The sequence below is a fragment of the Coturnix japonica genome, chromosome 11 (genome assembly GCF_054131305.1).
Source record: "Coturnix japonica strain WE chromosome 11, WE-NBRP24, whole genome shotgun sequence".
Lineage (NCBI taxonomy): Eukaryota > Metazoa > Chordata > Aves > Galliformes > Phasianidae > Coturnix > Coturnix japonica.
In genome coordinates this window covers 17,950,391-17,969,496 of record NC_140673.1, presented here as the reverse complement: position 1 = coordinate 17,969,496, position 19,106 = coordinate 17,950,391, and the positions used below count along the sequence as shown (strand labels likewise).

Genomic DNA, 19,106 nt, shown 5'->3' with positions numbered 1-19,106 from the left:
CTAAAATGTTAATCTATATTCATCAGTAACTAAAATGTTAAATCTATAAAAGTTTCAAGTGTTAGGCATGCACCTCCTGGGATTAATGCACTATTAAACCATCCTGCACGTTAGAAAGGACAGGTTCCTGGTCTCCAATGAACTTCATTGGTTTTAATTTTAACTGAAGGAAGGTCCATGATAAACTCAAAAGAGGACTTGTAAGACTCCACAGTATCTTTGTAGAAACAAGTATTTGTGGGTTTTAATATCCATGAATTTTTGGATTGGAAATAAAACCTCTGTGAAAACAATGTAGTCCTCTGTGAAAATGGAAACTGGCCACATTCTAGGTCAGCTCTGAATATAAAAAATACTCCTTTAAATAAAATAATAAGAAAAAAAAATGCCATACTCAAATGAATACTCACATGCTTCTACCTCTTTGAATCTAATCCACAAATTGCTGAGCCAGTAACATCGGCATGAATCTCAGCATAGGTTTTTCTTTTTTCAGTCTGTTTCTTTTCCAGTAACTGCTTGTTGCTTCATCTTTTTTTAGGACCACGGTAATCCTGCATTCTAGAGGAGAATCTTTTACTTGATTCATGTGAAAGAGTAAAGAGTTTATTTGCCTGTTCCAGGATTCATAATTTAAGTAATAAATAAATAAATAAATAATAGTACTTTACCTTTTGTGCAACTGAAACATTATTTAAATGTCATTTTGTGTAATATCAACATTGTAGATTATTTTTAGCTCTATTGATATTTTCTCATTTTTCTTTATTATTTTTTTTACTGTACACTAGAATTTAATGTATGAAAGATTTTTTCATTTGCTGAATTCTATGTACATTGTTGCTACAGTCTTCAACCATAAAATTTGTCCTTGTATGCATAGCTAGAAATTTATTAATGTGAAGGGGAAAACATCTACTATTAATAGCAACATCTAACACAGAGTGCAGATCTCTACATAGCCAAAGGAGACATGGCATCCCTAGACAGGAATTCAAGGCACTCAGGATCCTACTTCTCTCCACTCATTATGTAAGTGTCTTAAAGTTCAGCATCAACCGACTCCATTCCATAAAACTAGCATTTTTTTAACAGAAAGTTATTATTTAAGTACCAGTTTATACACAGTATTTTTTGCATGGAGAAACTACAAACATTTAGATAATAAAAGGATATAAATATTCTTTTTAATTAAATAATACCCTAAAATAGACTCATTTTTCTAAGTGAATCAGGAAGCCTTACAAAACCAACGAACTTCTCATCCAAAATACTGGCTATTTAAGAAGAAATGAGCCCTGTAGGAATACATTCTGGATCTTTTGTTTCTGCTAATGACAATGATTACGATGAATAACTGTATTTGCTGTTTCTTTTTCTGCTGATTCCTCAGTTCTTGATAGACATACTGTTGCTACAGTTATTGCTGCTGGTCCAACTGCATAATGTGAATAGAATCCATAGAGATACAAACAAGCTCTTCAGCAGCCAAGTGAAGAAACCTGTAATTTTAAAAACAGAAAGCAAAATTGCTAGCAATCACCAAATGCTGCAGGAGGTATATCATAGCAGGCCACTGAGAAAAACCCAAACAAGACGCTTTGACTTGGAACAGGTTCTTTAACAGAGCACTTGAAAGCACTTTAAAAGAAATGTGGAGTTTTTTTCTTCCTTTTTTTCATCCTTTTTTTTTTTTTTTTTTTTTTTTTTTTTTTTTAACTTAACTGAAATAGCCATAAACATTTTAAAGAAAGAAAAAGAACATAAAAATATCACAAACACAAAAAAACAAAACAAAAAAAAAAACCCCAACCAAATTAAACAAACAAAACATTATTCAGGCAGGATCTTTGTTTTCTTGGCACCACTGGTTCAAATGTAATTGAGGTTGATATCACAAATGGTCACTATTAGAGCAAAACCAAGTCATGTCTGTCACATCCTTCCAGTAAGCAGTTTCCAAACTTATCTTAAATGCCTTTTGTAAATATTCCAACTTTTTTGTGATGTATTTTATGGCAGAGCTATTCTGAGTACTCTGAGCACAAAGCAAATGCGAGATAGAAAAACCTAAGAAAAAAGGCAGTAATAAGCAAATATTTTTAACTACTTCTCATAGCTAAAAATCTTTCTATCTACAAATGATCTTCCTGATCAGTGAAAGGAACGAAGTAGATAACAGAGATTTAAACCAGGACTCATAAGATGAACAGGCAAAATTGTGAACGTTTCTAAAATATCTATGGAGTCATTGTAATTTCAGTATTTAAATACTGGAGAATAGTACCTAGTATAAAACATTAATTCAGTTAATATTTTAGGAAAGCAACAACATTTTTCAGTAGTAAACTAAACAGAAATGAAAATAAGGGTGTGATTTTTTAGTATAGTTTTAGACACAATTTGTTACCTGGCTTCATACATAAAAAACAAAACAACAACAAAAAAACATTAAATGTCGTACACTGTTTCCCTTGAAAACAGGTCTCATCATTAACTGAACTGATTTTTCGTTCACCACCAGTGGCAATATACTCTGTGAAATTAATTCTGAGACTAAACAACATTTGCAGCCAGGACATAACATGACTAAACTCTCTAATATGTAGAGTGTTATTTACTTCAGTGTATTTTGCTTTATTGTTTTCAAACTCTACATTTAGTGCAGGACAAGCACCTGAGAGATGTAAGCTGCCCCTATTCAAATGATTTGTTTGTACATGCAGAATGAAAATTATTAACACCAAATGCATGAAAAAAATATCTCTGTGTGAGAAACACACTTCCTGGTCCCATGCCCTGACATAGCATGCTCCAATTCTCTGTAAAGGAACTGTTTGTACTGGAGCCCTCCCATGGGCTGGCACATAAATCTTAAAAATATCTTTGAAGCCCATCTGCTGTAGTGCTTCATTTTTAATGAAAATGGAAGGTGCCAACCATAAGTAGTTTTGATACGTCAAGTCTCTCCCATAATGCCAGTCTGTTACATCTCTGAGGAGTCAATTTAAACAGGCAAATATTTCTAGGAGTTATTGGTAAGCTTATGATTAAATGTTCCTGGAAGTGAAGTAAAAAATCTTAAAGACAAGACCCAATAATAGGCCATTTTAAAAATTAAGATGTCAATGTTAGATTGTTAGCTTAGACATTTTCTTACCACTAAGGTCTATTTGGTTTTCCACATGATTTGGACAGCATCTTTATTTAGAGAAAACATCTTCTCAAAGGCCAATTGTCATTATTTTTCTTCTCTTTTCAGATTTCCTTAACAAGTCTTACCCAAGATGGACCTAACAAATGAGGTGTTAATGTCCCAGAGATGCATTTTCTTGTGTGGTTTTATAACTTGCAGACAACATAGTGGAGAAGCAGCAAAAATTAGATAGCTATGAATGCTTCTAATTTGTACCTGACTTGCTTGTCAGTGAATATTAGTGTTTACTATATATTTCAGTAACAGTTCTTAAAAAACACTGTAAAGTTTTTCAATAAATGCTTTACCTAGTAATGCGAAAAGTAAAATAAAAATATCCAGATGCTTTCCAGATTGGTCACCATAATGTGATCATCATATTAATTGTGACTATAGCAAAGTTTAAATAAAGAAATTCCAGAAAATATTTGGAATAGCATTTCAGAATTTTGGATTTTATGCTCCCTAAATGGAAGAGCAGGAGAATCAGAATTTCTGTAACCACTTGCCTCAGAGAAGCAAGGAAATAAATCAGAGGTTATATCTCAAATATTTAAATGAAGTTTAAAATCCCAGAAATAAAGTAAAACCAGGTATTACTGACACATTAGTTGGGTCACTGAACTTATGATTCAGTGGAAATAGAGGCACTAAAAACCTCTGGAACTGGGATTTTTTTTCAGTACTTTCACAGGAGCGTTACATATTTATTACATTATCTGCAGTATGATTATTCCATAATCATTTGTATTCCTCCTATAAATCTGAGAAAAGCTCTCTATACAAATGATTAGGGGATTAACTTTCCTTGTGACTAGGTTCACATTATGCATGGTCAAAGTCATATCACAGACACACATGGAAAAAAACATTTCAAGGGTTATAATTATATTCACATGTTGGCTAATTGGGCCCTCAGGGGCCTAGTTCCTAATTATAAGAGAGTAGGCAGGAAAATACCAGCAAAAATGTATGCATAGAACGAGTATGAGATTAAATGGGTTCTGTTCACGGTATAAAAGCCATTAAACTTGATAGGAAAGAAATGCAGTTACTTGCCAAGTATCTCTAAGCCATAACCGTTTTTTTGATATTGTTATCAGAAAGAGATGGGAGGAGGTTCTTTTGTTTTCGCAGCAGCCTGCAAACATCTACTGTAGCCTCAAGTAACAATTCTTCATAATTGTAACTTTATCAAGTAATGATTGAGTAAGATGAGAGTGAGGGGGAGGGTGATGTAGAAAAACTTTTTACAACAACTTTGATATCCAAAGAAGATGAGAGTAATTTAAAGGAAAAGAGGAAGAGGAGAGTTTCATAATCATATGTATGTCACTGGGATCTATTAAACAGAAACTAAATGCTCTAAAAATTAAAGATATTCTTTAATTAAAATTGCATAACCTTTAATGAATTAAAGGTTCATTAATTTACCTAAGGGCAGTGTTTTTATCCCCCATAACTGAAAACTATAGCTTATTACCTTGCTTATACACAAGTACAACATATAGGTTTTACTTTTTGTTACATGCCTCTTAGGAGAAAACCATAGAGGAGTAAATTATAGAACTTTTACAAGGTTGTAATTCATTTTATTTCACAAATGGTATCCTTCTGACATATCTATAAAGGTCTCACTGTTTTTTGTGCATGTGTATGTAGTATTACATTACACCTTATGACAGAGAAACTGGCAGGAATCCTGAAGCTGAATGAGAACAAGAATATCTTTATGTCTTAAAAATGTCATTTTAATTTTCCATTCTAGACAGTGCCATATAAGTAGTGACATAAGTTCCTGGTGGCTGTTAGACCACAGCCTTGTAACATTTTGAATTTAGTGCTTAATCAAATAGCTTTGCTTTCAGTACTCTTATCTCGATTTGTATGAATGGGGATATGGTACCTTTGTAAGAATACCCAAATGAATTAAGTAATTTTCAGCATTCTAAATGCAAATCCTGCTTTCTTATTTATGCTTTGGCCAGGGTAACAACACCATTAAAAAGAATTTAAAATGAAATGCAGAAAAATTGAAATGACAATTCTAACATTCTTATGTCTTTAACAACCAACCTGATGTTTCACACACCGTGACTGCACAAAAATGCTGTAAATGAAATCAGGCTTTATGTGCCAAATCTCATCTTTGTGGAGCAGAAATTAAATGCTTACCTGAAAATAATAATAATAAAAGAAACGCATAAAATAATTGTGTATAGTTTAGAACTTGTCTGTAACTTCCAGAACAGAAATCATATAATACTGTATTTCAAAGCAGTTATAAGACTACTTTATAAAGTTGAGTCACACTTTCATGGTGCCTTTCATTCAAATTTAAATTGTACATTTTAGTGTCTAGAGGTATCACTCATTATATTTTTTATTTCACCAGATGTTATTGACTGTATTTTTTGGCTGGCCACAGGTTCTTCAAGAACTTCAAGAACTTCAAGAACTTCAAGAAACAGGAGGAAGAAAAGGCATTGATATAGGAGTTAGATCAGATGGTTGAGCTTGTAATTTCAGTGAGGGGCAAGAAGAAAGAAATAATGATTGTTAATACTTTTGCATCCCATTAGTCACATTCCTCCCATCCTACACTAGCAAGTTTCTGTACAAGGGTATAGGGCATCTACAGGGATTAAGAAGTCTATGCAAAGGAATAATCTAACACAAGGGTAGGATTGAAGCTGGCGTCCTGGAGTTCTGGGAAGAGGAACAGTATCTCTCACTTAATCAAATACATACCAAGGCAGAAAGTCTTGCAGGAGTAGAAATTCTGATGCTGTTAATAATTTTTCTACCTTTAGATTTTTGGTCCATCTCAGATGATTCAAAGAACTGACATCTCAGTGTTATTTTAGGCCATCTGAAACAAAACAAAACAACCATTATCTTCTCATCCAGTGCTTCTAAATGAAGAATTTCATCATATGCATACTGACAGAGATGGTGGTTACAAGTTTGTAAATACTTAGAAGCTAAAATGTCAAGACTGCCACCTGATCATAAGGCAGGGCAAATCAGTGGTGTTGACAGTCTCTCTTATAACAGTGTGGGAATGTAACAGCTGACATGATGTATAAAGGAGCAGTCAGGAATATTCTGGGGGCTAAAACTCTTTTCCTATCAAGAGGAAAAGGAATGTTTTAATGGGATTCTTGATATAAGTTTCAAATACAAGTGTTAGTGAGAACAGGTAAAGTGTTCCCTTACAAACTTTTAGAAAAAAATCAAAGGGTGAGAACTGCAGACAGAGGTACATAACTATAAGAAACTGAAGGAAATAACTGTGGAAAAATGTCACAAGCTAACTTAGAAAGTTTCAGAAGAAAGGGGAGAAAATCTCAAATGTTTATTAATAAACAATCAAGGCAGAAAATTGATGACAAAGTTATTTAGAGACTTTCTGAATATAGTTTTCTGCAAGATTCAGTAGAATGCGACATAGAAAAAAATGTAAGTATTGACTAAAAAAGCACATTGAGAAATAATCAAAACAAGATCAAATGTACATCTTCACAGTGAATCAATATATGATTCCTAATTTTCAGGTATAGTACTTTAAGCACAAAGTTCTGGTCTTTTTTTCCAAATTCCAAATTCGTTTCTTACTTCACAACTGTACAGATTCTAATGCTTATAGTGCAAACAGAATTAATTATGGATTTTCTGATCTCTGTTTGGATGATTGAAAGAGGTTTTCCTGCTTATGCAGAACCACCTACATTACATTATTTGAAAGTATAAGGCACTTGTATGGTCATGCACTTTACTTTCAATGCATTCTTTTCCCCTGGTGGCTAGAAGAATCTATAGAGAATTTATTCTAACAGTACAGCATAGATAACTGTGATGTGGTTAAACATAGGTCACTCTGAAAGTAATGCCTCCTATTTATTTCCATGGAAATTGCAACAGATACAAACAGCACAATAACACCATTTCATAGATAATTTTTCAGATACAAAACACTACTTGTCAACAAAGTCACCACCATTATCTACGCATTTTCACCAATGTCAAAGGGAGCCTTTTTAGCTAATAGGAGGAATTCAAATATACCAATCCAGATTAACCTTGAAGAGAAGAATTTCTTAATTAGCTAAAGCAGATGTGATATTTTAACTATTAAAAACAAAAATTAGAAACTGCCTTGGGATTTTTATTATTATTTTTTTTGTAATGCAGACATTATATACAAACTTCTAGTTGTGCTTGCCTGATTTTGTTTATGTTCATCACTTTTTAAAGACTGTTTCAGCTTTAATTTAAAAGCAGTGTATGCATCTCACCCTTACCATTGCTTCTCAGGGACCAGAGATTCATGAAGATATTACAGAATTTGTTCCACTACACAGAGTCTGTCATCTACTGCAGGACTTGAAGAAAGTGCAAATTCACAATCCTAAATTAATACTTACGTATCAAGAGGCAAATTTATATCCTCTACTGTGAAATAACTTATTTCTTCCATTAAAAGACTTTCACTAGATGTGCTGATGCAACCTGAATGCAGTCTGAGTGTCATCACTGAATATGCAGTTCTACGAAACAAAACTACCTCAGCAAATGCTCAGTAAATAACAGGCCTGAAATACCACAAACCTGAATTATATTCATAAGCAATTTCCATTCTATTTGTTTAGTACCTTGGTACAACACATAGAACAGCTCAGTAGTAGGAAGCCTTAGGATATGAGTTTTGTCCTTCTGTCTCTGGGTTGTGAGATAACTCAGTTATTCTGTTCCTATAATCCAAGTGATTATAAGCGGATGTATCAGTTCAGATCTAAGTCTATGGTTAATTTTAAATCTTTCTTGATGTCAGGTTATTTTTCAATTTTTTGTTTTGTTTGTAGAGGACAAGCTATTGTTCTGGTGTAGCCTATACCATGGGATCCATTTATACAACCCTGACAGATCAGCTAAGATTCATGCAAGAGATTCACAGCAATATATTTAACAGAATTACATCTCCTGCTAGATGTCACTTGGTGTCCAGTCCCTTTAAAACATAAGAACACAGCACAACTATGAAAAGCACAATGAATCACTCGAGTTTCAGAAAGATGTACTTCTAATTATTTTCTGGTTTTCCATAGAAGTATTCATGAAATCCAAGCTTTCATAACAGTGATATCTTTTAATCACTTTTTAAGAAAAGAGGGACAAGAATGCCTTTAAGGAGACCTTAACTGATACTACAGGATTTTTCTTTTTAAAGAATATTTTAATCTGATTCTCAATTACCAATCCTGAAACTAAAACTATCAAGCAATATCAAGCATTAATTTCCAGCAGCAAGTATGATGTAGACATTTCTATTAAAGAAAAAGCTTTAAAATTCCCTAAAATATTCATACATAATACAAAACAACAAAATACAGCCACTTACATAACACTTCCCTCCATCCAAATTGCCTCAAATAAATTTATTTAAAATAAATTCTCAAAGCTCATAACTCACATCTGACCTGAATGCTTTTATTAGTCCACTCCCAATTAGTTTTAATGAGTACTTCATAAAACTAGTCTCAGGTAAGCTTTGCACTCTTAGATTCAAAGGCATGGTGAGGTTAATCAGGGATTTGCTTTTTCAGCCTTAGTACTACTTTTATAATAGAAAGGGATATTTCAATGTTGCTTATTTGTAAGCTTTTGTGTTCTATTTTTTTTTTCTCCCAAGATAATAGAGCAAAATATATAACTAATAGCTGCAGCTTAAAGTCTAGTAGAACACTATGTACAGTGCATTATGAGCATTCAGTAACTGTCACCTGTAATTCAAGGTTTCTAATCTTATTTTACTGTAGGTACAAACTGAAATGGAATGCTACCTTCAAATTGGTGTTTTTCAATGACTAAAAGGATTTTTTTCCTCAGTAGGACTTTTTTTCATACTGTGTACATGTCTTAATTAAGGTATTCTTTACGCATGCTTCAAGAAGAAATAAGGTGCTTTTTTCATATTAGTTTAAAAAATAAATCTAGCTGGATATTGATTTTCAGTTTATAAATATTTCTAGAAGGTTGTATTTTGCTGGTGAAAGGAGAGTAAAATATCTAAGTATCCCAGGTTGGTGCAGATCAGGTCTATTCATTGAGCACCAGAAAGATATCTGAAATATGCAGGGTTTTTTTCCATCTTGCACAAGGGGAAAAATCAGGTCACATAGCACATATCTCACACATTCTTCTGTAAGTACTGTAAAATACTGTAAGTGCTGTAAAACTGTAAGTACTTAGAAGCCTGTTGATCATTAATAGCATGAATTTCTGCAGTACCTCGCATTGTAGTCCAAGTTTTACCCATCCAAGTACTGTAGTAACTTTTACCACAAATGGTCTGTCTTTAGGCTTTCCCTTTCCTGGAGTCTGTACCATACGTACCCTTGAAGAAGTTGTATATGGTCCTCTGGGATAATGAGGGCAAGGGAGGAAAGTGGATACATTGAGGATATTGTTCTGAAGTCACAGCATGAAGAGATCTTTTTGCTTTTAAAACAAGGCTCTGCTGACCTAACAGTTTTAATCTAACCTTAAAAGCAATAAAATTGGTCTCAGAATGCAAAGGATTCAAGCTGCTTTAAATTTGGCCTTAGTACATATTAGTACAGATGATCCTATCAGTATATTAAAATGCAAAAGTCAGATACGAAAGGACACAAGTAATTCCATTCCTCTTAGCAGAAATATTCAAAGTGTGACGGTAGCAAGATACGGAGGAAGTCTCTTCTACCCTTAGGGAGCTCTGCACAGTGACCCTTTCTGCCCAAAGATATCTGACAACATGAAGTCCCAATTTCTACCCTTATCAGTAACAGCGGGGAAGCAAACCAATATCTTAAGGGAGTGCTGGCTTGTGCTTGCTACCCCCCAGTGTGCTCAGTGACTGCAGCCGCCAAGGCAGAGCTGGTGTAATTAACATACTTCCCCTCTGAGGTGTGAGGCTGAAACAGGAACAATGAAGCAAGAGGTATGGTATGGTTAATGAAAAAAACAAGCTCCAGAATTAGTTCATGTGAGCCTTCACATGGCTGCATTATTAAATCCATATGTGTGTGTAAATACACATTTTAAATGCATAGTATCCTTTCAGTTCTTATGGTTTGTTATTCATATCATATTTAACACCAATTCTAGTGGATTTTGTGTATGTGTGTTTTGCTTACTTCTCATGCAGGTGTCATTACTTTTTAACTAGTAGGAAACCAACCACCTGACATTTCAATTTAAATCATGCCTGCCATTCATTTTTAATAACGTTTATGAATTTCTGAGGTAGAAGAAATCTATACATGTTTTTAAGAAAACATAATCAGTGTGAATTAGGAAATCCTCAGTGATGCTTTGTGCTTCTTTCAGAAAAGAAGCGGTAATACTTAGCTTGGTGGGATTTTTTTGTTTGTTTACATAAATGTTCATGAATATTAGAAATTTGGGAGAGTTCCTAAGGAACTAACATCTTTCTAAAACCCTTAGGCCTTCAAAATGACTTGTGATCTTGGCATTTCTCCATTTTGCTATACCTGTCTGTCCACCTCTGAATTCAACTGGAAAAATGATTGCATAAGCGATATAAAATTATTCAGTTCCTTATTCTTCCTGAAGAAGCTCAGAAAAAGCTTAATTGGAATTCATTATATATAGGTGATAAGTTCAAATAAGTGAGTGAAAATTTTGAAGCCTTATGCATTTCCTCTCTTGCTCAGCTTTTTACTCTGATGTCCTAAACTAAAAATCAGAGTATTTTAGGATCTGTGTAATTAAAACTTAATGAGATTTTCTGTTACTTTCCAAAGAGAATAATCTTTTTTTCTTTCAAGACAATCATTTTAATATTTTAAAATATTTAAATTAATTTTAAGTTCTTTTCAAACATATTATAGCTCTAAAACCTTTATTTCACTACCCAAAATTAATTCGTCAGTTTTCTTGAAAAGAATATCTTCGTCCAATGAGGATCTGAGGTGGCAAAATTCATAGCATTCCCTTAAAATGACTGCCTATGCTGATAGTCGCTACTAAGAAGAATCAAACGTATCAAATTCTGACAAAATAACTACACGTTCCTTTCAATGAGGCCTACCTATCTGAATTCTACCTGAGGTAATTGTTGGCTTACAAGGAATTACTATGTAGTACTGTTTTAACTTGTGTGTGATTGCCCTTCCTTTTTCACTCTATCACTAAATGCGACATATTCATAGGCACAAAAAGGTTGACTATTTCTTAATTCTTAAATTGTCTATTCCCTCACGTCAAGAATTGAGAAGTATTTTGATCAGCCAAGGACAAAGTCAGTTCTTCAAATAGTGTGTTAGATATGTCTTTCATTCCTTGTATTGCCTTCACTTCTGTAATATTTTCATTTGCCTGCTTAAGGCCTTTGAAGCTTATTTCTTTTTTAAAATTATTATTATTATTATTATTTTAAATATATTTGTCTCACTGAAATAATGGGTGGGAAATTTAAGTACTGTAATCACTGTTAACCTAATGTTGTGGTAAGTTGACTACAGTCAAACTGTAACAGAAATGGAAATCTTAGCAACACAGAAAATGATCAAATGCACCTCATAGAGTTTAGCTATAATCAATATTTCTGATACACACACTGATGACTAAGTATTAAGATGCTGTGCATAATTTCTTCAAAATTTCTAGACTAACTTTAATAAGAAATTCAAAATGTAGGTGCTATTTGCCCCCTGTTATTTATAGCCCTGAAATCCTCAGCTGTTCCAAAAAAGCACATGTTTCAGACAATTTGCTCCAATCACATGCAAAGGTTTTTATAAATATTTGTTTACAGGTAACAATTACTTAAAGCATGTCAGGTGTGCATAATATTTTAAATTATATTGGAAAGCACTGAAAGAAGCACCACAGAAACTCAAATCAAATTTGATCAGTGCAAACATTGCGTGCAGTGGGAGCACACTGTCTCAACATCTTTATCTTCAATTCTATTAACGATCTGCAAGTAAACACTTCTGAACTTCCAAAAATGATACAAAATCTCAGAAGTTTCTGTAAATTTGTATTTTTGTTAAGGTTCCATTTAAATTCAGTAGATTTCTCTAGAAACACTGAGTAAACAAATATAGGTTAGAAAGCTTTCCCCAGAGATCTTACAGTTTCATTGGATGAGACATATATAGAGGTGAGAAAGTGCAAACATCTCTATTCCTTTTTTTTTTTTACATGGAAAACAGGCAAAGGCAAAATACTATAAAATACTGACCTACTCTGATGACTGCAACATATTGAATGGAAATAAGAAAAATATGAATAATACATCAACAATCTTTTGGTATTATATACAAAAGAGAATTTGTTTTCTTTCATATGTAATTTACAAAATTGCATGGACCACTTTTGTGAACAAAGCATTTTTAAAAATAATGTTGGATAAAACTTACTTATTGAAAAGCCAGGCAATTTCACAAATAATGCATTTGTTCTCAGGATGTACAAAGAGGAAGGAACAGATCAGATTAATGCTTGGTATAGACAAGGTAAAACTAGATCCTGCACTACTGTTTTTTCCCCCTATTAACAGTAGTATGCTTACTTTTTTAGAATATTAGGTACAGAATAATAAAATAATGTTAAATACTACAATTATGTTCAGGAGTCTTCAGTAGTGTTGTTTGTCATGCATTAGAGCAAAGTTGCAGTACATTTTTTTGAAGCTATTGATTGCCTCTGTCTTGGTTCTTGTTTGGTTGGTTGGTTTCGTTTTGGTTTTTTGTTTATTTGTCTCCATAAATGTATGGCAACAAAGTGCACTGAAAAGAATGTACTGGAGTAAGAGTTATAAACTCTGAGCCTGGGGGCCATGTTTGCCAGAAAACATTTGCTGCACTGAGTTACTGTATGCTTCAGCAAGATTTTCTGCACCAAGGGCCTATCATTCTCCTCTAGTCTTTAAAATTTCAAAAGAGGAGCAGAGACCATGGACAATAAATCTAGACTAAAGGATGTATTTAAACAAAACATTTACATCTCTACTGTACTGCATTTGCCAGCTTCACCCTGCTGGTAGAAACGTAGCAGAGACCACAAAAGCAATTTCTCAATAGCTGCAGTAATAATCTGTAGTTATAACTCTGATCTAGCTGTTCAGTTAGAGCCATTGCAGTCAAACTGAAAAGCTCTAATATATATATGAGACCATGTCTCAGTAAGTATATCCTATCTACAGAAGAAATGTGTGTGTGTATATATGCGATACCTCACTTGATATTAACAGAAATGTCTGCCTATAGTGACTTGGTCTTCTGAGTAAAATTACAAACCCTCCTCCACTCAAAAAAATCAAGAAATAGAGGAAAATAATCATAAAAATGATGTTTAATAGCTTTTCAAAGAAATTCATTCTATTTTTCTCTGAAAATAAATCTTATGTCACAGTCATATTAAACAATACTATTTTTCAAAGTAGCCTATTTATGCAAAAAAATATATATATAAACACCAAACTTGATGAGGAGTGGTTTAATGCCAGGAAAAAGGCTATTTCATAGCATGTAGATTTTGAAAAATACTAGGTTAAATTTTTCTAAAAACTGGCTAAAGCTGAAATTTATCTTCATAAACCTATTAGGTAGACTGTATGTGTCAACAGAAACCGTGGGCTTGTGCTATTGCTATGCAGCTGGCTCCTTGATCCTCCAGCACAGAATCACAGGGGTTGGAAGGAACCTCTGGAGACCCTAGTACAACCCCATTGCTAAAGCATGTTCCCTAGAGTAGGTTGCAGAGAAAAGCATCTAGGTTGGTTTTTAATATCCCCATAGGAAACTCTGCAACAACTTATAATATTTATAAGCACTGATGAGATACCCTCTCAGTCTCCCTGAAGGCTGAACAGCCCCAGGCCTCTCATCCTTTCTTCATGTGGGAGATGCTCCAGACCCCTGGACTGCAACCAATTATTCCTTATCTTTCATGAATGGAGAAGCCCAGAACTGGACACAGTACTCCAGATGTAGCCTCACCAGGGCACAGTAGAGGAAGATCAAATCCCTCAGCCTGCTGGCCATTCTCTTTTGAATGCACACTAGAACACCATTGCCATGCTGAGCCAAAAGGGCACACTGCTAGCTCACAGGCAATCCGTTAGCCACCAGAATACCTAGATCCTTTTTTGCAGAACTTTATTTCCACCAGGGGGAGACCTAACCTGAACTGAGGCCTGTGTTTTTGCCTCCCCAGCTGAAGAACTCTATGTTATGTAGTCTCAGTGCCACTTCCTGGCTAACCAATCACGTGCTTGGATACATGAGTCAAATACAATATAAATTATATTATATATATATGTAATATATATTTATAAATAAATAACAAGTAAATGTGTCAACTTGATAACCCATTGGAATTAAAAAAAAAAAAAAGTAAAAAAAAAAAAAAAGTTGATCTTTGTGGATTTTTAATCTGAAATACAAAGTACAATATATTATAATAACAAATACTGAAAAAAACACCAAAATTGCTTTCCACATAACCTACACGGGCCACTCCAGAATAATGTATCCTACTTTATTGTGTTGGCCAATGATACTGGACTTGGACATTGGTGGTGTGGCTGTACAGGTTGAAACATCCTGTCAATATTCAATTACATTTTGTTCCTCTGCAACTGATGGCAGCAAAGGGACAGTCTGACAACATGGGGCCTGACATAGAAGTGCAGATGAAGCAAAGGTGTGCCACTGAATTCTTCCATGTGGAAAAATTAGCACCCACTGACATTTACTAATGCTTGCTGAAGGTTTATGGAGGCTAAACAGAGAATGTGAGCAGAGTGAGGAGGTAGGTGGTAAAACACCATGAAATGATGGGTCAACGACACTGACACAATTTTTTGAGCGTGGCATTCAGGCCCTTGTTCATTGCTGACAAAAGTGCATAGTTAATGGTGGTGACTGCTGACAAATAGCATTTTGTAGATGAAAATTCACCTTATCAAACAATATTCTTGTGCTTTGTAGTTTTTATGTATTGTACTTTTCATGGAAATTAATAGGAGGCATTATTGTAAAATATCTTTAAAGCAAACCTAAACTGAATAACTTACAGTACTTAAAACAAAGAACAATAATGTGAGGGTATTCAACTGCTCTCAGAAAAAGTTAAATCCATTGTTCCTGGCCATCAGGAATGCCTTCTGGGTTTCTGAAGCAGAAGAACAGTTTTCCTTAGAAGGATAGGGTGCTTCCAGCAAACATCTTGTGGGAAGAATTGGTTTGAAGAAACCTGTTACAGGACTTTCAGTCTGTTTGCTTAGCATTAGTCACAGACTCCTCTGAGAGCTGACAAGTACAACTCCTTTCTATCATCCCAATAACACTTCATATTTACAAAAGCAGTAGAAGAACTACAAAATTAAGTCATTTAAACATTGTTCTGCAGGATCTAAAGGGTAAAACAACTCCAGCTGATTCCATCTAAGCACACAAAGAATTTTTATTTTTACTCTGATTGTTACACATGTTGTACATATACTTAACTGTGCCTTGGAATTTTATAGTTTCTTTGTATGGGAGGAATTAATTCACTTTGGCTCTAAGCTATCAAGGACTGAATAGCACAGGAGAAAATACTTGAAATCTCCTAATCCCTAGGTGTAGTTATGGTAGAAAGTATTGGATCAACTTCATTTCTAAAGGGTCAATACCACTTAAAGCGAGGACAAGTGGTACAATGTAATGAATGTTTGAAACCCCTTATGTAATTAATGGTTTCAAGTGCTACCTTCTGTGTTTTTTCTTGTTAGATTTATTAACTTTTCAAATAAAAAAAAAATAATAATCTTTCCCTACTTCACATATAAATGATATTTTTAATCAACATTTTCCTAACTATAATTTCTATTTGAATGAATATTATTTTGATTTTGAACATATATTTGAATATAGACTTGAATAAGCACCCCATCTGTATTTTATAAACAGAAATCTGACCTTCCATTGCAACTGGAAAGTACATTGAAAAACCTTTCTGAATCCATGCTGAAAAAAAATAGAATTAAATAAGGCTGGAAGGGACCTTGAGAGGTCACCCTCTCCATTCCCTCTGCCCCAAGGCAGAATCAGCTATACCTAAACCATTCTTGACAGATGTTTGTCTAACCTGTTTTTTAAAACAGTCTGTGACAGAAATCCCACATACTCCCCAAGCAATCTATCCTAATTCTTAACTCTACTTCTAGTTTGAAAGGTTTTGTTTTTGTCCTGTCTTTGGCTTTTTCTGTAGTATCTAATTTAAATCTTCATTGTTGTAAGTTAAGCTCAGTTTTTGGTATTTTGGTCCTGTCCGCCACAGTTATAGAGGGAAGAGATTATTCCTTTGCTCTTTGCAGTAGGATTTTGCATAGTTGCAAACTGTTGCAGGAGAGGAGGAGTTAGGGATACTAAAAATAGCCTCCAGCAGTATAAGTGACCAATAGGGGAGAAAATGCATACAAATGTTGAATGCATTGGAACAGAGCGCAAAGAGGCAATCAAGCCATAATGATTTGATAATTTGGCTAGACAGAAGGAAACTTGAATAAAAATCACACATATGTGATTCATATTGGATATTCAGAAAAGATATGCATGACTTCTGGCATACTGTATTACAAGCTATCTAGCAGTAATTAGTTGTAAACACTGGTGTAAAAGCTATAAGGATGGAATTTGCTCTGGAGTTTCTTTAAGAATGTTGCTTTAGTGTTTAGGACAGGAAGATAAATTTTTCCCAGTTGCCAAGAAGTATAGAAGCTAAAAATAAAGCTAAAAATGTATGAGCTTAAGGCAAAAGGTAGAAATTAAAGTGTCTCTAAATTCTAAAGGAATGTAGGTTAGTCAGTTGAAATTCAGTCAACTAATACCTTCAGAGAAACAGCATTAAAAGCAAGGAACTGTTCTGCAAAGGTTGATTTGATTACATCCTAAGGACAAAAATAAATAAATACAAACTTTAGGAAAATACCAAGAAACCAATAACAAAAGAACAACCACAAAGTTAAAAACAAACAACAAACACACACACATACACACACACACAAGTATATTACATTTAAAAAGAATTTTATAGAACATCTGAAGTTTTACCACAAGTGTTGCATTCAAGATAACATTTAACACATTGTAAATAGTTAAAAGCTGGGCTTAATTGCACTTCAAGAAATTTGAAATTTGGTGTAGAAGTTTGAGAAGCTTGAGAGAAAATTTTAGAACATGGGAAAGTAAAAGCTACAACTCTCTCTGAAATACAACCTATGTTGTTTTGTGCTAATGCAGATAAACTAGCAGGAAACTACTGTAAAGGAGAACCAGCAGATCTTCAAAGACAATTCAGTTGAATACCTTGATTGTATTTAAGAGACATCAGCTTTTAATGCCTAAGCTCCTATTACAAAATTATTTTATAATCTTGAAGTCAACAATCATATTTATTTTGCAAATTACAATAATCATCCTGATTGAAGGAAAAAATATATATATAGACATATATATATATGTATATCTGTAACAGCACTTAATTACTATACTGATCACTTTTCTACTTTTTACTGTTTTATCTTCTTACAAGGTGAATAAAAATTAAATATTCATTTAAATAATCTCCAGGCATATCCTTCACCATCCAAATCTAAAATATTATTTATGTGTTAAATTATTAAACATAAATTATAAGTCTAAAGCCTTCAACTTGCAGAAGTCTCTAAGTCATGGCATAGTATTCTGTTAATTCACTTCTGCAAACAAAATCTTAATATGTTTGGACAAAAATATATATACACACTTCACAAATTTAGAAGAGAACATTGAGCAGACAGCCATCTTAAAATATTCTTTTCTTCTTGAACTTAAATTTCATTCAATAATGTTAAATTCCTATCAGCATCCTTCCTTTGACATAGCAAAGCATAGCAGAATGTGATGTTTGATGTTTTTAATCTTCCGTGTATTCTCTTTATTCTCCACAAGTTCCATATGAGAGGATTTAGAAGAAGAATTTGGATGGATCTAGCCTGCAGTGTCCTGTGGTTTCTGTGTGCAGAATCCAGCTGAGTCTGCTGGAAGGGAAAAGAGGCCCTCACTACCTCCCAACGTGTCTCTGCAGAAGGCTATGCAGACACCTTGATTATCCTGCCTTCCTGTAGATGTGATGAATTTTCATTGAAAATGAGTCACTTTCATGGTGCACACAGTGTGCATTTCAGTGCGTCATATTATCAACTTCTATACAAGCTGGCCAGATACTTGGAAAATATGTATAATATATTTTAATTTACAATAAAAACAGCTCTCAGACAGAGGCCTGGTACTTTAAATCAACTGACTTAAGGGCTATAGACCAAATATAGAATAAGTTATTGTGAGAAGTTAATATAAATAAAAAGCTGCTTGGACTAATTCTGGTGTGTATATTTTTTCCCTCCAATCTGCATGGAAATAGGATTTACAAATACATATCAAGGCAAGAACAAAGATCAAAAGTATTGATTTATCCGATGCTGTAGAACACAAAAGCAGTACAGAGTACAGTGAATAAAAAATATATAGAGATAAAAGAGCTATTACAATAAGTAAACTGATAGCAAAGGACAAACAGGGAAATCACTGCTTTTCCATCATGCCTTAATGGGATGACTGTACTCACCAGCTTTTCTAAATACCGATTTTCACTTACAGTAAGCCTTGGGGATATTCATCAAAAAGTGTTTCCAGTAATTAGAACTTTGTGAAGAAATAGAAGACTGACAGTACAGAGCAGCAACAAAAACAAAATTCTAAGGTTCATTCAGGAGTGTCCACAAGCTGAAATATGAGCTCAATAAGCAGTGATCTCCTTGGCAATGTCTCAACACATTCTACTTTAATAAACCTTTGCACTGGAAAACGTA

The 19,106-nt window shown here is 33.8% G+C and overlaps 1 long non-coding RNA gene across 1 annotated transcript in view; it reads right to left on the bottom strand.

The window, feature by feature from the left end:
• Window positions 1–427: 427 nt before the first annotated feature.
• The window catches only part of LOC116653784 (uncharacterized), a 33,713-nt gene continuing 15,034 nt past the window's right edge, over window positions 428–19,106 (bottom strand). Inside the window, exons 2-3 of the long non-coding RNA XR_004308232.2 lie at window positions 5,948–6,068; window positions 428–1,502 (exon numbers count right to left, since the gene is read on the bottom strand). This is a non-coding gene — a long non-coding RNA (uncharacterized LOC116653784). The remainder of the gene's footprint in view (window positions 1,503–5,947; window positions 6,069–19,106) is intronic.